The following is a 22,129-nucleotide window of genomic DNA, read 5'->3' as shown; positions in this document are numbered from 1 at the left end:
CGGCAAATGGAAATCAGGTGTGGGGAACCAGCAAAGCCCCTGTGATGCTTCCATGCTGTATGCAAGGAATGGAAGGATGTGGCTATACAGATTTTGGTAAATATATGAACTTCAATTGCAGGAATATCAAGCAGTCTGTTGGCCGAAGTGGTGAGAACAGGGGTCCTTTTCTACAATGTTTCCTAGAGAGTTACAGACTCATAGCATAATTGAGGTTCGTGCAGGTTGCTGGTCTAGCACCTACTTGAAGCAGGGCCAACCTCAAAGCTATACTGAACTTCAAGGTGAGATCAGGGTGCTCAGGACCTTGTCTGGGTCAGGACTTGGCTGGATACATGAGGGCACTGCTGGAGCACGAGGTGCCCATCGACAGGGCAGGGCATGGATCCAGCCTTCCAAGGCTGGGGACACACCATTTCCTCCAGGGAGCTTAGAAAAAATAGCCAGGAAATTGTGGTCTAAAACCTTTCCGAGGAGAGCCCCACTCTTGTCCCGAACAGAGAGGCAGTTTTCAACCCTTTAGGATTTTCAGTTTGGATCTTCCAAAGAATTTTGCAGCGAGGGTGCAGGTCCTTTGAGATGTTCATTCTCCAGAGGCTGCCAGATGACAGATGTCAACTTGCTTCTCTCAGGCTCTTCCAGGAGTCTCTTACAGCTGGTGCACAGCCCTCCAAGAGCCCAGAGGTCAAGGCTGAAAGCCGCTGCCGCAGTGATGGGATGGCTGCTTGGGTCCATGGGCCGGTTGTTCCCTCCTGGCTAACTACCCTTCTGCTACACAAACACACCTCTTATTTCCAGGCTCAGCAACACAGCAGGCAGCCATACAGCCTATCCTGAATCTGGAAAAGGAGGAGTAAGGGGACTGTGCTTAAAGTGCAAATCACTTCTTCCTAATTAGAGAAAAAGCAAGGTCTTTTCTTCGTTTTTTTCTTAAGCTTGCCTGCCCTACCTTTCCTCTTTACACCATAGGCACCTTGAACTAACAGCGAAGGATGATATCCACCACTTCCACTCAAAGCTGGAGAGATCTAGAGCTCAGTGCAGCATTTTTGACAGGTAATTCATCCAACAAATTTAACCCTTTTTCCCCAGCTGCTGGACACTGTCCTGGCCCCGTCCCAGAGGAGCGGCTCTGCTCCCGCTTGGCTCAGCGCATGGGGCAGGGGATAGGAGATAGCAGGACTGGCATGAGCAAATACATTAAATCCAAATCAGTTATCCCTGGTAAAGCTGGTTAGAGGAAATCCTTCCCTCCCCTCCCCTTCCCTTCCTCCCCCCACAGGTTTTGCAAAAGGCTCTGAGTTCAGAGGCTGGAAACCATCATCTTAAGGGACAAGAGACAGTTTCAGCCCTGGTGGTGCTGGGGGATCCTGTCCCAGGGGTACCTTACTCAAACAGCCAGCAGAGAATGGTTTAGTGGAAACCTACCCTATGACCATCAGATGCTTGCAAAAAGAACAAACAAAAAAAGCCTTTATAGAAAATTTGACTTTTTCCAGACATGAATTAAAAGAACCCCCCAAAACACCCCCAAAACCCAACCAACAAGCAGGAAAATTCCCTCCCCACCGTGATGCGCACATTCAGAGCAGCACGTGTTCACCCTGACGAACCCCTCGCCCACCCTCACACCCCTTCCTGGCTCCGCCCGGCATGCTCCGTCTGTCCCCGTGCCGATGTCGCTGGCGGGACCTTGTGCCACCCGTGGGCACCTTGCACCCATCCCGCGAGCACAGCAGGGCCACAGTGCTCCAAACAGGCAGGTGGGGAGCTGCGAGCCCAGCACAGCCTGCGGCCCCTCTCCAGCCAGCCCAGCTTCCCCTGTACAGCCCAGGAACGTGTTGGCCTGGCTCTAGGTTAATTTAGGGAGGGGTAGACACATCCCACCTACCTCTAACAGTCTAAAAGTGAGTGCCTAGTTTAAGGTAGACATCGCATTTTCCTCTCATCATCTAGTCAGAGATGCAAGAGGTCCGCTCCTGGCATGGGGCAGGTCCCTGCACCCAGGGGCAGCATGTGCTGGACCCAGTGTTGGCTCTGCACTGGGGACCAGCTGCCCCACGGCATCACCAGAGGCACCTCCTGCCATCCCTGCCCCATCTGCCACGGCACAGAGGAGCGCAGCCCCATCTCAGTCTGCAGGTAACCTGCTTGGGACCCCCAGAGGATCCCACAGAAACCATCTATATATCTCTGTATCTTATATATGTCATGCATATATAACTGTGTGTATGTATGTACAAATGTGTAAATACATGCATACATATAAATACAAATATAAATATATATACCCCCATGGGAAATGTCAGGTGATGTGTGTTAGCGCCGGCATCGTTTGCAGCTTGTGCTAACCCAGTTATTACTATAGTAAAGCCACTGGGATCCAGGCTGTCCTCCTTCACTCCTGTGTATCAGCCCTGGTCCCACCAGCAGTATCAGGCCGCCAACCTGTGATCCAGCATTTCAAGTTTTCAAACCCACATTTTTTTCCCCCCGTTCAAACATTAGGAGTAATTATTACTAACCAAGCTGCCCATTAATAACTGCCAGCTCCGAGGCAAAAGCTAACAATCATGGTGTTGGTAAAACCGCGACCCAGCATTAATACGAGCGCCAAGCATTGCTTAGAGAGAGATGATTTTAAAAGGGAGGTTTGGGATGGGGAGGGATGGGATGGGGAGGGCTACCTGCCTCACTGCAAGAGCCTGGATGTAGCAGAGTGGCTGTAGGACTCTAGGCTGAGGCATTTGGGTTTTCCTCCAGTTTAACCTGCTGGGTTAAGGTGTGATTTTTGGGACAGGACACAGGGTTCTGCAGATGAACGGGTCCATCTGGGAGAAAAGGGCCATAAGGGCGCCCACAGCATCCTCTCTCCAAAGGGATGCGGTGCGCAGAGTCCGGCAGCACATGGCCCGGAGAGGGGACCACACCACCCTGCGCCGCATCCTGCTCAACCTCCTGCTTATTTTTGGCCGGTGGCGTGGAGCTGTGGGCATCGACGCCGGACGCAGATGGGACTCGCGTTTCCTGCGCTCGTTTGTTTATTTATTAATTTATTTTTCTGCTGACGCAGCCCAACGCCCCTCTCCCCAGCTCAATCTAATTACAGCTCCGCACAACAGAAATCGATAGTGATGCTAGTCAGATCTATTTACAGCGGCCATCAACCCCCAGTGGAGGCTCTTTTTCCTATTCCTCATCCCCCCATGGCTGCTTTCACGGGGGGGGGGGGTGTCTTACCTGCTGGACCCGGCCGGGGCCTTCCAGGAGTCCCCGAAAGTGCTGCGACGGGAGAGGGCCAGGGGCACAGGGGAGGTTTTTCTTTGTGTTTCAAAAATCCCTTTTCCAAGGCCCAAACTCCAAATGATTCAGCCTTTGCCTGATGCTGTTCTTCGCCCACGTCCCTCTAGGGCTCTCTGGGCCTGTCCCCACTCCACGGGGACAGGGACACGCTTCGGGGACGCTTCCGCCCTTTCCCCTGAGTTATTTTCCCCAGCTAACACCTAAAGTACCGGGTTTATCCTCTGACTTGTCCTGCTCCCTGGCTCTCCTGGGGCAGAGGGGACCTCAACGGTACCTGGACCAAGGGTAGGGGAGGAGAACTGGTGTTCTCCATAGCCACAGGGCATAGACTGGGTGGATGCTCTGATGCCTAATAAGGGCTTGAGCTCATACCTCCCCGCTATGGATGTCTCTCTCTCCTCTCCCCAGCCCCTTTCACGAAATGTGCACTTCTGAGACCTCAGCAACTCAACCAGGTTTGGCTGCAATTGGCCAACAAGCGCAGAAGTTACAAGGAAGGATTGGCAGTTGCATAGACCCCATTTCTTCTGGACACCAGGCACACAGTCCTAGTGCGTCTTCATCACCAAGAGAGCTGATCTGGCTGCAGATAAACCTCAGGGAGCAAAGCCAGAGGCAGGACCTTAGAAGGCAAACTGTGAGGAAGACCTCTGGAAGCAAAGGCATCCCGCCCGCTTCCGCCAGAGGAGCTTCTGCTCGGGGTTTCTAACTCCCTGGAGACTTGTGTCAGAGGGAGAGCGTTTTCCTTGACTTAACCTTGACAGCTCAAAGCAAAATATCTCCCAAATCATTTCTAAAGGGACATAATAGAGACAATCAAATGGCTGCTGTTCAGAAGCTGCGATTATGCCTCGCAGCGTGAACTCTGCGAAGCATTTAACTAATACCTGATGGCTTTGCAGGCTTCCGCAGCCTGCCAGACAGCGGTTTCTCTATTATACCCGCAAACCTCTGTTTTCTCAGCCCCAGCGTGCTCTCCCTCTCCATTCAGTTGCAATACAACCTGTAATTTTCTGCCCACTTTGCTTAAGTGCTGGTGATTTGTTGAAATCACAAAAGACAGCCAGGGCCTTTCAGAGCCAGCATGCTGGCTGTAAGCGAGGTTAGGGAAAAAAACCACTAGCTTTTCTCTTTTTCTCCCTGTCAAATTGGCTTGTAGCAGTGTGAGGGGGACAGGGGAGCATTTAGGGGCTCAAAGGGAGGTGGAAGGAGGGATGGAGAGGGGTTATCTGAGCGTGGTCGATCGGGCTGGGACAGGCTTCCTTGGCACAGGCAGGACAGGCTGGTTTCCCTGGTGGGCACCAGGTGGAAAATGGCACTGAGTGAAGCTGGCGTCTCTCCACGCTAGACTGCTGCCTTCGAGATGGGTCTGGCCCCTGGGGCACTTCTTTTTGCCTCAGTTTCCCCCTCTTCTTGAAGGGGCAGAGCGAACCAAATCTCTTTCACAGAGAGGGGACGCATTTGGCAGTAGGGCTGGGCAATAGGTGTTATTGTTTCAGATTCCGCCCAGAGCATTTTGGAAGATTTTGGGGGGGCTGCGGCTCTGAGCAAACTGGGAATAACCCAGTGCCTCCTGTGGCAGAGCAGGGTTTGAGTCTGAGCCAATTCGTGTCCTCTCTAGATGGAAAGACTCAACACTGATGGGTGAGTGAACAACAGTGTGGGAAGAAAAAGTATTCAAAAACAGCAAACAATTTTTGCCTTTCTTGTTGAAACTCTATTTGAGTGCAAAAACTAATGAACAGATAGGCAAAGGGGATTTATTGTTAACCACACAACTCTTCAGTCTGCCTCAATGAAGGCATAAGTGTTTGCTGTGAGCGGGGTTTCAGATCGCAACTGAGAGCCTAGAAAACAGCAGGCTGCAACCCTGGCCACTCGCAATACTCATCCAAGCCTCCGTACTGAGCTTTGTACTGAACAGAGCAGCTCAGGAGCCAAAGCAGAAGGCAACAGGAGGTGGTGGAAATACAAATCTTTGCAGGCTCAAAAAGTCCCCCACAGCATGAAGAGAAACCTAGGGAAAATCATTCCCCCCAATATTTACAAATAAAAGCCCCATGGGAGGGAATAACACCATTTTTAAAGGCTTTTTTAAATCATGAAACAGAGCAGTTTGGGACACTTTTAATTGCACTTGTTTTCCTCGTAAAATAATTAAAACCACCATGAAAACCGACACTGCTGATTTCAATGGAAGTCAAAGAATTTCAAGCAAAAGCAGACCTCGAGCAGCCCCAGGGACAGCCTGGGTCACTCAGCTGGTGCTGAGGGCCATTTCCATCGGAGGAGGATGCACACGGCGGTGACCGTCGCTGCCCAGCCCACGCCTGCACGCTGCCAGACACCTGCTCTTGCCAAAAGTTTTCTCACTGCCGGGAGGACCGAAAGGCAGTGCCGTGACTTCACCCACTAGAGCAGGGTGCACAGAGCCCTCCTCCTCCTCCTGGGCATTGCTGCCCAGTGCCCCTGCGTGAGGTTTCCCTAAGGCCCTGGATGAGACGCAACAGTGGCAGCACGGATGGGTGAGGAGGGTGCAAGCCCATCTCTTGCACACGCAAAATTGCACTGTTTCACATATCCACTTACAGCGGGGAGCATCCTTCGTGCTGCCTGTCCTCTGCCACCACCCTGCAATGCCGCAGCCCTGCAACCATGCAGACTTCAAGAGAGCAGGATGTTTTAAAAGCTCCTGGGAGTCCTACAGCACCCGACACCTTTGAACCACACTGAATGAAAATGGCCACACTCTAGAAACCACCAGATCTGGAAACCCACAGGCCATCCAGAGCCAGAAGAGCCGCTTTTAGGAACTGCACCGTGTCTACAGAGCTACACCCTCACTGACCCTGCCGGCTCAGAGCAGCATGGCTGGGCTCTGCTCCCTGGGTATCAGACCTGGGATGTGTTGGACGTGTTGTCTATACTTGGAGAAGTTGTTATGCTGGGCACAAAACGTTTGGGAAATGTAAGACCTCTCCTGCTAGTGATGAAACCAGTCACCAGGCTGTGATATGGTACAAATGTGCTTCTGTTGGTGTAGAACCGGTCTCAAAAAGCAGTGGGGTTTGACCAGCTCAGCACGCCTCGGGGCCCTCTAGCCGTGGCAGAGCCGGCACCTGCAGCATGTGAGCCCTTGGGACACGGGGCAGCCCCAGGGTTGGAAGCGAAGCACCGAGGGCTGGAGGGATGCTCTGCTCCCATTGCAGAGCACAGTCTGTGTCTGGCCTCTGCTGAGGCCGGGGGTTCCCAGGCTCTGAGCGTGTCCCTGCGGTGATGTGCTTCCCCTCCGGTTTCCCTGGGAGATGCCGGAGGACGAGTCCTGACCCCGGGGAGAGCCCACAATCATTGGTATGCGGCCAGCATGCTGCAGGGCGAGCCGCTTTCTCGAATACAGCAAATTAAATCTTCCTCTGAATGCTGCAAATTAGGAGATGAGATGAGACTAAGCACTCGTGTGTGCGTTGTTGGGTGCATTTCCCTTCCCTTGCAAGCAGCTTCAGTGACTTCTTCCAGCGACCGGCTCCGATCGACCTGTACAGGACTGCAAGGCACCACCAGCCGTCTGCACCATCCAGCCCCGGCCCCATGTGCCACCTTCCCAACAGCGCAGTGGCTACCAAAGCAAGGCAGGTTGGCAGGCAGAAAGAAGGGTTTGGAAGTGAAAGAGCAAGTCCTCAGCCATCCGCTTGGATAACGCACGGCTGTTGAGAGGCAGGGACGGGGTTTGGCTGGGACCGGAGGAGGCTGGAGGAAACCAGCGGAGCCACATTGCACCTGAACGTGCAGCTCCATCGAGATCCAACCAAAGCAAAGCAATGCAACGATGCCAGCCCTGCGGGGACACCTCACTCTGACTTTCTTGGACTTTTCAAGCTTTACATGTTTTTTAATGGTGTGACATTTTCAGCTTTTCCGATGCTGAAGCCGGTGAGTTTGTCTGTCGTCTGACATGTGCAGGTGCTTGGCACCATCTCTCCATGTTTGCCCTGTTTTTATGTTTGTTCGTTCTGTGTATCTGCTACCAGCACTGACAGAGACAGCCCTGGGCTGAGCCGGCTGCATCTTCCAGACACAGGAGGAAATGGTTTCAGTTGACTTGAAAACCTGTTTTTGCTGGTAAAATTGCTTCCTTTGTGCAGAGGTTTAATTTTGACTCCGTTTTGGAGCACAGCCCAGAGACTTTTGTTAAGGGAGATCTAGTTCCCCTGCTCAGCTCTCCCCAGGACCAACTGGGCTCAACGCCCGGTTCTGCCATCCCCCTACTCCATGGCAAAGTCACCTGTCCTGTTTGTCCCCTTTTTGTTTCCTCCCTCTCCAGACCTTTCGGACAGCGATCGGCTGCCTCTTGTAGTACAGCACCAGGCCCCCAGAGAGTGGATCTCAGTGCAGACCACTGCAGTCATGAGTTGCTCAGTGCTGGTGCTGGGGGCTGGGACTGGACCAGCTGCCTGCTGTGAGGCAGGGCTGGGCACAGGTGCCTTCGGAGTCCTCTGCCAGCTGAGCTCTTCTCCTTACTCTTCTCCCTAGTCATTGCCACTTAGTGTGATGAGAGCAAATTGGTGCTAATGAAGTGCTGGAGTCAGGCAGTGCAGCAGGCTGTGGCCGGCGGCGGCGGGAGGGACCGCAGAGATGCACGGGGCAGGCAGTGGGGGAAGGTCGTTGCCTTCCAGGAGCAAGGGAGGCCCCGGGGAAAGGTTGTGGGGCAACAGCTGAAAACCCGTGAACGCTTGAAAGAGGTTTCCCTTAGAGATGGCGACACTGGTTTGTGCTCAGCTTTGGTGCACGCAGGTCCTGGTTGCAGAGTTTGGGGAGGGAAGAGAGTTTGGCACCTGCAGCCGAGATTGCTCATGCTCAGCAAGGACATCTCCTTGGGGCTGCTGGCAGCAGGTGGGCTGCAGGTCCTGCAGAGGATGGGGGAGACACAAGCTGACTTCAGGCACTAAAGTCAAAGACAGTATCCTTGGCTAGAGCTGGACCCTCTTGCCCAGGGTCCCAGCATTGAGCTGCATCAAACAGGGTTGTTGGTCAGCTCCTCTGGTCCATCACGCCAGATATGAAAAGCATCCTGCCTCCTCCTGCCCCATGCCAGGCCGTGAGCTATGCCAGGACGCAGCTTCTCTTCCACCCACCAGATCCATCTGGACGATGGCAGCCTTGGCTCATCATCTGGGGGCTCCTGGCCTCCATGACGGGGTAGAGGGGTGCCCAGACCCTGCACCAAGGACCCCATGGGGAGGGTACAAGCCCCAAACCCAGGCATTCCTGTGGCTCATCTGCAGAGCAAGGACTGTGGCAGGTGATGCATGAGGCCATGCTTGGGGCTGCGCTGGAGAAGAGCCAGGGAAGTCTAGCCCAGTGGGGCTGCTTGTGCTTGCTCCTTCGTGCCATGGGTCTGCAGTACAGAACAGGAGCAGCAAGGATCTCCCTTTGGCATCAACAGGGGCTACTGCTAAGTGACTATCAACACTCTTGTTCCCATCATCAGTCTGTTCCCATCAGGCTCCTCCTGCCAAGCTCCTGCTGCCTTCAGCAGCTCCAAGATCTGGCTCTTAGAGTGGAAACGATAAACAAATTCAGGAATCAATGAAGCATATTTCATCAAAGCGCATGTTCCTCCCGAGCTGCTCTCGGTGAAGAGCAGGCGTCCAGAGAGGGCCCAGAGCAGTTATCAGCCAAGGAACATTTGCTCGAGAGGAGAGAGAGGAAAAACAGTGGGGAAAAAAGGGATGGTTTTCTGTGTTTTGTGATTAGATCTGGTCTCAGGTGGATTGATCGGGTGTAAGGTGGGAAGCTCCCATACAGTTTGGCTGAGTCAATTCTCAAATGACTGCTGGCTTTCTTGCACTGCAGTGCTGTAAAAAAACAGGAAAATCTGTAATCCTCTCAGCTGGGGCATTTAAGCGGTTTTGCTTTTGCCAGGGTCTGGGGCCCTCAGAAACCAGGCAGGAGGGTCTGATCGCAGCTGCGGCTCCTGCGACGGCAGGCAAAGATGGCGTGCGAGGCGCTGGCTGTGTGCGTGGCACCTCGGCATCGCACGGCACCGCGCCGGCTGCTCTCGGTGCTCTCAAGTGATCCCTCGGCTCCAGCAGCGCGTTGCAGGAGGCAGGTCCCAGATCGGAGCCCTTCTCTTGAGCCTCCCGCTGCTCAGCAGGACCAGAATCAGGCCAGACCCCACCTCACCACGCGATACGGTCCCTGCCCAGCATCTCCTGCGGGTCGGCGCTGCTCTGAAGAGGAAGAGGCAGGGGAGCAGGGGCTGAGGCTGCTGCGGTGGCACGCGAGGGCGGCAGGGCCAGGGAGGAGCGCAGAGGCCACGGCGCAGGAGGCCTTCGCGGCACGGCTGGCCCGTGGCGGCCATTTCCCCCGGGGAAGGCCCGGGGGTGCCCCCACCCTGCCACCTGGCAGCCATCTTGGAGGAATGGTACCGTCCGGGTGCCCCCCCCGCAGAGCGGGAAATGGATTGTTCCACACACACACACCCCCGCGGCGGACGGGATGGGCCGTCCCCGCCCCGCTGGCGCCCCCCCGCGGATGGAGGGAGCACTCGTGGCGGCCCCCCCCGCGGCCCGAGCTGCAGTGGGACAGTCCGGGCGCCCGGCCCTGCCCCTCGCCCTGCAGGCGCCTCCCCGCGGCCGAGAGGGGCGAGGCGCGTCCGGGGCCGCCCCTGCAGAGGCGGTGGGCGGCCCCAGCTGCGCCCCTACCCACTGCGAGGAATGGCACGTTCCAGCGCCTCCCTCCTGCCGAGGGGGAATGGAACATTCCAGCTCGCCCCCCCTGCACACACTCTCAGCGCGATGGAACATTCCACCCACCGCGCACATACACACGAGGCGACGGGCTGGACGAGTCCACCTGCTTCCCTGGGGGGGGGGTCGTTGCAACCCCCGGGAGCCAGGGGAATGGCACATCCCGGCACTTCGGGGCGGGGCCACGCTGATGGCTGCCCCACACACTGCCCCGTGGCTGCCCCACAGCTGCCCCACACACCGACGGCTCCGCATCCCCATACAACACCGTCACCTCCCCTCATGCCGTCCCATTGCCACCCCATATGCCATCGCTTCGCCTCACACCACCTCACATGCCATTACCTCCCCACACGCCGCCCCACACACTGTTGCCACCCCACACGCTGCCCCGGCCCACGGTGGCCACGACGGGGACCCCACACCCGGGAGGCAGTTGGTAGCACAGGGCCCGCCGTCCTCACGACCCCGCGAGGTGATGGCGGGCCTGCCCTGACAGCCGCCCCATAGGCCCACGCGTGGTCAGACCCCCGCCGGGGTTTACCCCCGGGGAGCGCGGTCGGAGCTGCTCACCCCCATCCCCACACGTACACACGGGGTGCGAAATAATCACTCGTAATTAACGGAACGGCACAAAAAATTAACAGGCGGCGAGCAGAGACCCGCGGGGGCCTCCCAGACCAGGCCCCAGCGCTGCCGGCCACAGGCCACGCACGGGGGCTCTGGGGAATTGGCCCTCCTCGGCCGGGGGATCACTGTCAACCCCCGTTTTTCCCTTGTGTGCAGTGGAGCCACCTCCATTAACACCATAGCTGGGACGGGAAAGAGCAGGGCCAGGTCCTTGGGCTGGTGAACACGTCTCTGCCCCCGTGCCAGGCAAAACGTGTGCGTTTCGCCTGAAAAACGAAGCTCTGGCAGGACAAACTTGCCGTGAGCCGCCGCAGGTGAGGCGAGCTGCGAGCTAGCGCCTCTTCACGCGCCGCTTCGACGTTATTAGTTCAGGTCCCAGGATATTTCGAGGAGTAATTGCGCTGATCTGCGAGGGATTACACGGTGCTGGTGTTACAATGGATGATGTTTTAATTTGAGCGGAGTGCCTCCGAGGAGCAACAGAGGCAGCGACATGCTTTGCAGGGAACGAGACCCCCCTCATTCCGCCCAACCCTGAAAAAATCCCTCCTCCGAATACCAGCCTTCATCTGAACGTGTCGTACGTCAGAGCCAAAAAGTGAAATCCAGGTCACGCCTTGGCTGCAGTCGGGCGATATTTTACTCGGGGTGGTCTTGTGCCGATTCAGCGTGCCCAGTCGCTTTGCTCTTCCTTTCAGGTTAACGCGAGCTTTACCCCGACTTAGCGAGAGCAGAGTTTCGCCACTGACTTTGGTGGGAGCAGCGTTAGCCCAGCCCGGGCTGGCTTTGCAGTCCTGCCGGCAGCTCCCCATGGCGGAAGCGGTTTTGCCTATTGCAGCGGGTGGGTTTTCACCAGGGCTCTTTTCCCTGCGAGCTCTGTGCCAGCCGGGCAATGGCTTGGTCCTTATTTCCTGCCCATGGGGCTTGAATCCAGAGTCTGAGTCCCATTTGGGCCGATAAAACGTTGCCCTGAGCATTGAGGAAGGACCAGTTACATGCAGTCCCCACTGAGGTGGGAGGAAAGGGCTGTCTGACCGCACAGGGCAGTGCTTGGGGTCTCCAAGTCTTTTCAGGTGAGAAGCAAAGAGAAATCGCGTTCCCGCTTTTTGAATGAGCTTCGAGCAATTCCCCAGCTTGGAGTTCAGCCACGAAACGCCCGTTGTCGCCTTTGCTCCCGTGAAGGGCTCTCTGGGCTGCGCTGGAGCCTCCAGCTACAAAAGCAATCACAATGAGCTGTGGTTCAGCATCGACCTGTGGTCACAAACCGGCCGGGCTTGGTTAGCGTTTCGGGGGGCAGATCCTTCTCCCTGCCTCGTGCAAATGGGACCGGCTGTCCTGCCAGGCCGTGGTGTGCCAACGGAGGTGGCCAGTCTGCGGTCCTGGTGTCCCGTGCAGCTTGCAGGCAGTTCGAGAGGAGCCGTTCATACGATGGGGCTACATAAGGACTGCTGAAAAGCTGCATCTCCAGCCATGGAGGGGAGCAACCAGCCAGAACGGAGCCCAATATCACTCTTCTCCATCCAAACTGCCCTCTGTTCCCATATAGGTTTTTGCTTTCTGCCCTTTTCAAATCCAGTTGTGAAGGGCCAAAAATTGCCCTGAGGAAAATGTCTTTTGCTTTTGCTCTCTTAAATGCCTTAAAAAAACCCACAGGCCCCCAAAACCAGAAGTATTTGGGGAGGAAGGGAGATGGCTTCATGAGGAGGTGACTGTAACTTCTCCCACTGCCCCCAGGAGATTGAGCAGAGCTCATCTACCGTGGTGCCTCCTTCCAACTTCTTTTGCCTTCCCTAGGTCCAGGCCAGTCTTTCCTGCCCCGGCACGATGTTTGTCCTGGGGTTTTATCACAACTGCAGCCTGGATCACCTACGAACACAACCTCGGACTCCTCCCATGCTAACGTGGCACCAGGGGCCCCTCGTGGTGTCCAAGGTCCCCAGTCTGGAGGTGTCCTCCCAGACGGAGACCAGGGCAACATCCCCGTGCACCAAGGAGGGTGGTTCCCACATCTCCTTACTGGGCATGGGGAACTTTGCCTGGGAAAAGCTTTTTAAATGGCTCTATCTTGCTCAGTATGAGCCCAGCAGTGTGGGAGCGCTCAGCAGTGTGGGAGAGCTCAGCATCGCGACTTGGTGCTGTATGCGCATGTAGTGGCCATGATTTGCTGCCCATGACGGCAGCGGCCGTGGCCAGGAGCGCTTTCTCTCCCGCTCTGCTGCCCGCTCGGCACCTCCGCTCCCGTTTCCTGCTCGCCTCCATGTTCCCAGCCGCTCCCTCGCCCGCGGATGCGTCTCTGCACCTGCCCACGCTTGCGTCCGGGCGCAAACGCGGCGCCGAAAGAAAACTTCCAACCCAATGTTACCTTTAAAAATGACCCCCATGCAGAGCTGTTGCTTCTGGTAAAGAAGCAATTAATCATGGGAAGTATGTGATAGATTTGTAATCAGATCTCTGCCCGGCCCCCCCTCCCGCAGCCTGCATTTCGCAGGCCTGGATATTTTTCCTGCCCCCCCCCGGCTTCGTGCCGCGTGTGCCGGGGAGGGCTCCGTGGGGGCAGGGAAGAGCTGGTGCAGACCATTGATTCTGCCCTGTCGATTTTATTGAAACTCCCACGAGTAGCTTTAACTACGTGTTGGATATTGCTGGCACATCAGTTTGATCGCTACGTGACTGGCTGGGGAGCTTGCGGTAAGGTTTGTAAAGAGGGAGGCAAAGGCAAGGGACTTCTGGAAGTGGGGATTTCTCTTTGGACAGGCTTGTGCGTGCCTGGGAGCCGGGGCCGAGGGGGGAGCACAGGAGAGACTGGCGTTATCGCCTGCGTATTCCCATCGGATTGGGATTATACCCTCAGTCCGAGCTCTGCTGTCCCCGTTCCTTCCCCACCTGAAGCTGGGGGTGAATAACGTAAACTCACGGCTCAGTGAATGTACCTGAACAATTTTTTTTGTCAAACAAAATTACTTCTGTGGCCAAATTTAATTTCCTTTTGTAAAAAAAAAATCTTTTGAGCAAAATATTCCAAGAGAGAAAGGAGAAGAAAAATAGAGGTAGAGCTAGAGCTAGAAATAGGAAACAGAAACAGGAAAGGGAAAAGGAAAGAAGAAAAATAAAAAGAAAAATAAAAATAAAAAGAAAAAGAAAAAGAAAAAGAAAAAAGAAAAAAGAAAGAAAAAGGAAAATAAAAAGAAAAACGCAAAGCAAAGGAAGAAAAAGCAAATCAGGAAAAAGAAAAAAGAAAAGAAAAAAGAATAAAAGCAAAGAGAGAAAAAGAAAAAGAAACAGAAAAGAAAAAAGGAGAAAAGGAAAAGGAAAAGAAAAAAAGGCGATCAAAGTGAAGAAAAGAGAAAAAAAAGAGATCACACAGCTCTGTATTGTAGCCGTATCAAAGCCTCAGCTGAAAGCAGCCAACAAGCACTCTCTCTCTGCTTTCACTATTTTTACTTCACCATCTTCCTTCATGTCCCTTTTCTCCCATTTTTGTAGAAAAAATAAAATAAAATAAAATAAAATAAAGGGTAACATTTCTCTGAGGAAACTGAGTGACAGTTTTATTCTCTTGGGGAACGTGAGGTCCCAGCCAGCGAGGCTGCGGAGACGGGCCCTGGCTCCAGCGCTTCCCACCAGCCAGCTCCAGCACGGCTGGTTGGTGTCTCTCATTTGAGATATAAAGCAACCTATCGCTTGATTTTGGCATGTAAGAAGCGAAAACCTAAAGGTAGGAGTAGCCAGCTGAAATTAAAATGCCATCAAAGAGAGTGTATAAAACGTATATAAAATGTTGTTAGAAAAATCCTTGAACAGGAGAGCGAGAAGGGGGGGAAGTCTGAAGCCCCAGATTTAGAAAATGTTCCTCCAGAGATCCCTTTTCCAGGCGATATGACAGTGCTTATAATGCAAAACACATGATTGAAGATCTCGACTCTGCCTATATTGATTAAAGCAGCATCTTCTAGTGTGAAAAACAGGGCCGATACTCCTCCTCCCTGCAACCTCGGGACTGCAGCCGCCGGCAGAGCCGGGGCCATCGCTGGCTGGGGTATCGCGCTCTGCCCTGCCCCGGCTTGCAAACGAGGGAGGCTTTTCCCCTTATCCCACGCCCTCTCTTTAGAAAATTAACGATTATTTTTTTAAGACCAGCAACTACATCCTGAGGAACAAAATGCCACGATGCTGGGAAGGGCCCAGCTAAGCCAGCTCAGGTCTTAACCGCGTGGCTAAAATGTCCTCTTTAAAATCTCCCTTCTTCTCCGAACAACCCGCATTACGGACAGACTGAAGGACACGCGCATACGAACAGCCCTGCTGTCGTGTGAGCTGATCCACCAGCTACACACACACAGAGGCACAGGCACACACAACTACACACGCACAGGAGGGCTGATGGACAAAGCCAGCCAGCCCCGTATGTGCAAATACAGCCCTCGTCCTCCCGAGCCACACGCATGCAGATTAACCCCCTGAGAATGACCCATCTCACGTTTGGTGATGGCTCCAAAAATAAAAGCAAATAATCTTTTTATTTTTTTCTTAAATGTATTTAAGGCAGCTGAATTGCTGGGAATGATCAGGTTTGGGTGGAAAAGGTTGTTTCGGCTTTGGAGAGATGTTTTCAAATTTTTGGTAGAAGAAAGCAGTTTGGAAATCAACTTTGTTTCAAATAGAAGCACTGATTTGGGTGACTTTTTTCAATTTCTTTTTTTTTTTCTGGTTAGGCGCAAAGCACACAAATTTTCAATTTTTTTGCCTGGGAAAATCAGCATTTTTTGCCCTATTTTTGAGCCATCCACAATTTTGACCACCTCTAATGCAGATACACCCACAAACAACAAGCACCTAAACATAGATGCATGCCAGAAAACAAACAAAATGCCCTAAACCAAACTTAAAACCCCTGAAGCAGAGAATCCGGTTAACAGGCAGAGGCACGTCCTCCCCCATTTTGCTCCTGGGCATGGGAGAGACGGCAGAGCTGGGCTCCCCATCCAGGACTGGGACGTGAGGACGGATCTGCTCTAGGACAGAAAGCGGTTTGGACCACGTAGGTGCACATGGGAGGGAGACAGGTAAAAATGGGAGCAAATCCACAAAGTGAATCCTTACTAGTCTGGACCTGACGCAGACCAGATCTCCGCCTGGACCTGTTTCTGGATGCCGCTGTGCGACAGTCCTGGTGCTTGCACGCTTTTGTGCATGCAGGTGTGCATGCGGCTTGTGGGGAGGTCTGGTACGAGACCGTAAAGGATCTCTCCCTAGAATATTAAGGTTTGACAACCATTCTCTCCAGGTTTGGAAAGACAAATTTCCCTGGATTTCCAGTAAGATTGTAGAGTTGACGCATTTATCTTTGTGTCAGGATAATGCAGGTGTTTGGAGCAAAAACCAAGCTGAAATCAATGGAGTCACAAGGGTTTCACTAAGGGCAGAGCTGGAGTCTTGGCACCACGTGAGACCTCGGCGAAACCTTCCACATTATAAATGTCATCGAAAGCCTGAAGTTTGACCCGAAAAAAGAACGAAAGTTCTCTGAAGGAGATCAATCCCTGGATCTATTTCAGGGGCCTGTTATTAAAGTGTTGAATCCCCTTTTTTTTCCAGAAGAGTGAGAAGAAACACAACAAAATGCCAACCATCCTACTGTGCCTTTTCCTCTTCATCCTTTTGCAATTTGGGAGATGACTGCGGAAGGGATCGCTCCATCCCAGAGGGACTTTGGAAGCATGAACTGCCACAGCATCAATCCCATCACTTTGTCGGGGGACACATCGGAGCCGTACTGGGCCAGACTTTCCTCTTGGTCCTCAAGGATCGTGATTTATCTATGGGGACCCTGGGCTGCAGCAGACACAGGACCCTCCAAAGAGGGTAATAAATAAGGATTATGAACAGATCTATGGACGAATTGCAAGTGCCATGCACGTGGACAGGACACTTGCACTCAGACACTGGGGTCATTACAACCCTTCTGGGCTCTCCGGCCCTGTGACAGACAAGCGAGTGCCGTTGTCTCCGATGCTCTTTAAAGCTCTGTAATCGGAGCAGCCTTTGCTGGCTGTAGAGGCAGACACGTTGATATCTCTGTCAGCCCCTGATACCATCACCCGTCAGCAGCTCCGAATACATTTGCAATTTTATCCCTAATGGAGAGAGTTTGCTCATTACCTGCTCTTTATCGGCCAAGGGTAGCGTGACTTCCCACAAAGGGGCATCATTCTTTGGAGCTAATCTTGCAGCTTAAAGATTTGGCCTTTTACAAAGCGTCACGGAGTTCATTGGCTTTAATAACCCGGCACAGGTTTCTCAATGTACTCTGTAAGCACTTTGGTTCTGACTTAGCACGCGGGGAAACTGAGGCACGGGGTGAGATGGGAGGGATTTGTGGAAGGTCACCTTGTCAATCTATGGCAAAATCAAAACCGCTGTCCCTCCAGCCCTGTCCTGGCACTTTGTCTGGGGTCAGGGGTGGGGAGGAAAGAGGAGGCTGGGCAGAGGCTTATCCATTTTTATATTTTTAAAGGTTTACCCTCCTGCTGCAGTCACCACTGAGGGGCTGAGCAGCCCCAAACCATCATCTCCTGGAAGAGCAGGGATGTAAAAATGACCCTACGCACTTCTTGCTCAGTGTCCCTCTCACCGAGGAACACCCCGAAAACCCTCATGGAGGGGGGAGCAAAACCCTGCTGCCCCCAAGGAGGCATTAGCATCCAGGGACAGGGAGAAAAAAGTATTTCTCCATGGGAAGTAGCTGCTGGTGCAGGTTAACGTCTTTGGAGGCATCCAGCAGGGAGATGGAGCTGCCCCGAGCCTGACCCGGCTCCCGATTCATTTGTAAATGGCACCCAAGCCTTGCACACAAGCTGCTCTGTTTTGGGCAATTTCCCAGCAGCCAGGACCCCGCGCAGGGTGGCAGCCGGCCTGGCCGCGGCTCTCGGCTCCGCGGCTGCCCGAGCCTCCCGTCCCTGCTGCGTGCCGAACCCGGCCGCAGCTCCGCACTGCTGGCAGGGGAACGTCTCGTGGGCAGCGCTGTGCGTGGTCCTTGGGGCGACCGCTGCCTTCTCCAGCCTTTCAAGGCAGCTTTGGCGCAAGGTGTTGCCCCTTTGGTCATCGCAGCTGCTTTGTGTTTTATGGCCCCCCCAGAGCTCAGAGCTCATCCGTGTCAGACAGCTAAAACTGATGCATCGGTGTCCAGGCAGCGGGCTGCGGACCTCTCCCGAAAACCAAGACCCACGAGCACGTCAGTGCCGTCGGGTGGGAGGAAGACAAGCCTGTGTGCCCCCAAATTTAGGGCTCCCTGGATAAACGACAACATCAGACCTCAATCCTCCTCCTACCCGGACAGCAGACAAACAGCACTCTTTTTCCAGGCCCTGCTCTTCTTGCTCCCTTCTCTCGCCTAGGTTTAAGCTCAGCCGTGTTTGGAGCAGCAGTTGCAATGTGGGGCAGAGGGGGGGGGGGTTTAACCCTGGCTGTACCACAAGCAGCAGAGCAGGCTGCAATTTGCTTTTGCCTCCGTTTTGTCGCGATGTCGGTCAGGCTTTTCCTCGCTGTGCTGCAAATGAGGAAACGATGGCTGGTCCCAGCGACCCTCCTCTAAGAAGCAGCTCCCGCTTCCCCTCCCGGCTGCTGGCAGCTTCCTGCACCGGGATTTTCTGGCTCCTTTTTTTTTTCCAGGCTCCCCAGCCTGCCAAGGCAACACTTGGCACGGGAAGGAGCGGACAACGTTAATTAGACGCTGAAAGGGAGCAACAGCACTCAGACCTGGTGATTTCTATATGTGCGTGATTGCCTCGGGTTTGTGAGCAGAAAAGCAAGAGCAGCAACCACAGAAATACCGACCGCGGTCAGGACGGCGCGTCGAGCTCTGCTGATGGGGAGGTCGCAGCGGCGGCGTGGAGCATACGCTGCCCCGCGGCCCCGTCCTTCGGAAAGCAGCCCCGAAGCGGGGAGGCGGCGGTGTCATCCCCGATAACCCAGGAGAGAGGCAAGTTAGCAACGGCCCCCCCGCCCCGAACTCAAAATGCCGCAACACAACGTTCTCCGGCGCTCGGAAACGATGCTGGGGGGACCCAGGGCACTGTTTTGATGGCGAGACAAAGTCCTGCTGCGCAGAGCTTTTAGGCTAAACCCCAGGGACAACGAGGAGAAGGAAAAGGCGATCGCGGATCTCCAAGCGATGGGGCAGAAGTTGGTATCCACAGCGGGAGGGGGCCCGGGGACAAAGCGGCTCTGCTCAGCCCCAGCTGTGTCCGCCCACGGCCCCGTTCGCGTTTAACCCTTCGGGGCTGACCCGGATGGGGGGCAGCTGCGTACGCTCCCACCGCGCGGCACCTCCGCCAGCCGCTCACCAGCCCGAAGCAAAGCGCTGCCTTCTCCACGCCTTAGTTTCGCTGTCTCCAAAATAGGGTCTTGGGGACCCCGTTTCCCCACTACTGGAAAAGGCTTTGAGATTTGTATAACCCACAAATGCTGTTTTCAGTCACGCCTAGCCCTGAGCTCACTGCCTGGCTCCAGACCTACGTTTCTATAGAGTATCCTCAAGTTTTATACCATATAGTGTCCTGTGCCATACATCCCACTTGCTCTGCATCTTTGGGGCTAGCAATTGCACTGTATCCCTTTAAACATCTTCCAGACTCCCTTGAGCTGCAGAAGCCGCCAGCACTTACGAGAGTAATAGTTGTATCCCTAACTGGATATATATGTTAAGACATAGATAGTAATGTCATTTTTGAAATCCTAACCATTTCTGCTTAAATGTCTCTTGCTCTTAATACCGGTTCTTTGTTTTAGTGGGAGCCTCATCTTTTTAAAATGTTCTGTCCCAGCCTTTAAACGCATGAGAATCTGTGTTGCCTTTTGGCTTTGCTATTTTTTAATAACGCCAAATGTCTGATGGTCCATCATCCATTTTGTCTGTCAGTCCCCGCCTTGGTTTAAATCTTGCTGGAGATGATCTATATCATTCGAGGTATTAATGAGATTTTGAATTTCCGTTTAATCAGCAAATCTTGCCACTCAATGGCCACAGTCCTGCATGGAGCCATTAATAAATTCACTCACAGGCGGTGGCTGATGAAACGTGCTCCTGGCACGCTGCTGTCCTGCATCTGGCCGCCCTGCTGTATTCGTGCATCGCTCACACCTTTCGCCCATTTGTCCGTCGTGTCCCACCATGGTTGGCCCCAGATCAGGACTGAGGCCTGACTAAAAGCATTACCGATGGTGGCCTCGAGGTAGCTCAAGGATTGCCTGTCGGATCAATCCTGCTTGCAGAAAAGCGCTGAGCCCCCAAGACATAGAGGCTGTCAGCATCCCCCTGGACCAAGGAATCAATGATGCCGGCGCAATGCCTTCCCCACGAACCCCGGCTGGTTCCCAGGCACAGCCCCAGCGAGCAGGTCTGCCCAGCACCAACCCAGCATTACTTCTGGCTGCGGACAGGCCAGCTGGATGAGAATTTTTTTGCACCAACCTCCCTCTTTTTCCCAGCGTTCAAAACCAGAGGCTGACCCCAACCCCTCCACGGTGTCTTTAGAAGCTGTGCCGGGTATAAGGCATCAGCCAAAGGCAGGTCCCAGGTTGAGCTAAAGCGCAGAGGCATGTGCCCGAGCCTTTCCAAAAAAACCTCAGGGATTTAGGCAGCAAGGCAGAAAACTCTTGCCCCCTAATCTAAAATATTTGGTTCAGGCACTAAAGCTGGTAGATGGCCAGGGAGACAGCAATTCCTCCCCATGGGAAATTCAGCCCATCCAAAAGCAGAGGTGGCCCTAACTGCACCCCCAAAGGCCTTGAAGCCTGGGGGGCAGCGGGTTGTTTCCCTGAATCCCCCGGGATCTGGAAAATCCCAGCCCTTGTGAGTCAAGTCTTGGTGGTGGTTTTCAAATCTTCTGTCGATTTTTTTGTTCATTCCGCAAATCGGCCGCTGCCGTCGCGACGCGAGCCTGGCTGACGCCGCGCAAAGGCTCCGCGGACATTCGGTTTATGGCTGGCGTCACTCTCTGTTTCCTGGTTTCCCGTCCCCATTGCCTGCCCCACGGCTGGCGGCCGGCGGGCCCTAATCGCCTCCGGACCGCTCTGCTCCCCCGGCTCCTCCGCCGCCCCGCAGCACCCCTTGCCTCTGCGCCGAGCGGCCCGGCCCCCGCCGCGGCGTGGGTGCTCCCTGCCGCTCTCGCCACGGGGAGAGTGTGCGCAAGGCAGGTTTCTGTATTGGATTTTCGGTTAATATGTACAGCCGTGTTGCTGCGTGGTTGTTGGCGGAGGTGCGGTAGTGCGTGGAGGGGAAGGGGCAGGTTGCGACGTTCCCGGTTCGGGAAAGGGGGAATCTGGGCCCTGTCTCTGGTCTTCTCCTATCTTCAGCCATCCCTACTCTTCCTCCCTTTTATTCACCGGCTGGTTAGAAATCGAACAGGAATTGCAAACCAGCTGCAACTTGCAGCGATTTGCAGCGTCAGGCCCCCGCGGGCCACGCCGCAGCGCCCCACAGCCCGTGGGATTCCTCCCGGGCGGCTCCCGCCAGCGCCCACTTGGACACGGAGGCCGGCGGAGGGACCTCGGCCATCACACGGCTCCTTCCCGGCTGCTGTTGGTGCACTGCGGCGGCGTGGGCAGGATGAGACCCTCTGCGGTCGGAGCTGTGAGGCAGCGGGGCTGGTCCCTGCGCGGGGGCCGAGCCTGTAAATCTGCGGCTCCCCAGGCCTGTCGAGGCGGCGGCTCAAACCTCGGACCCGCGTCTGCTCCCCGATTTTGGCGTTTGCTCCGTGGCATTGAGAAATCTGCACAGCAATACCTCGAATCTCTGCACGGCCGGAGCCTCCCCCCGCAGCGACCCCAGCCCCAGCCTCTCCTGCAGGCGACGGCTCCCCTCGCCGAGCGGCGCAGACTCCCCTGCCCTGCAACTGGAACTGAGCAGAATGAGAAAATATTGGATTTGTTTTCTGGAGGAAAAAAAAAAAAATCCAATATTCTGTCTGCAATCCCAGACTCTGCGCCTGGTTATTGCAGGAAAATGCTGTAAATCTCCCGTTTCCCCACCAGCAGGGGAAGAAAGACCAATTCTCTTTTAATATTCTTATTTTCTCTCCTTTTTTAAACCCCATCATTTCGCAGGCAGCACTGCAATCTCTTTGTTGACCAGGGCTCAAACCTGCTCTCCCGGCTCCCCCGACCCCAGGAAGTCTGCCTCGCACACCCTTCCCAGCAGCTCGCAGGCAGCGGCAATGAGATTTTAATAGATGTATTTTCAAATTAGTTCTGGGCCTTTCAAGACTTATCAGTTAAATGAGGTTTTTCAAATTGATTCAAAGGTCACTCTGAGAGTTTTCTCTTCTCTGTTATCTCTCCCTTATGGTTTCAGTGGCAATTGACAGGACGGGAAAAAAAATCACCCTCTCGTTGTACGCCCAGAAAAAAAAAACAGAAAAACAAAAAACAACCAAACACCCCAAACGCGC

General features: G+C 54.4%; 1 protein-coding gene across 1 annotated transcript in view; it reads right to left on the bottom strand.

Moving 5' to 3' along the window:
- Positions 1–22,129, bottom strand: part of ONECUT3 (one cut homeobox 3) — a 32,136-nt gene that overhangs the window by 1,823 nt on the left and 8,184 nt on the right. The gene's annotated exons all lie outside the window — the stretch shown is intronic.

Source organism: Dromaius novaehollandiae, chromosome 25 (assembly GCF_036370855.1).
Source record: "Dromaius novaehollandiae isolate bDroNov1 chromosome 25, bDroNov1.hap1, whole genome shotgun sequence".
Lineage (NCBI taxonomy): Eukaryota > Metazoa > Chordata > Aves > Casuariiformes > Dromaiidae > Dromaius > Dromaius novaehollandiae.
Note: the sequence above shows the minus strand (reverse complement) of the source record. Positions and strands in the feature narration are given on the sequence as shown.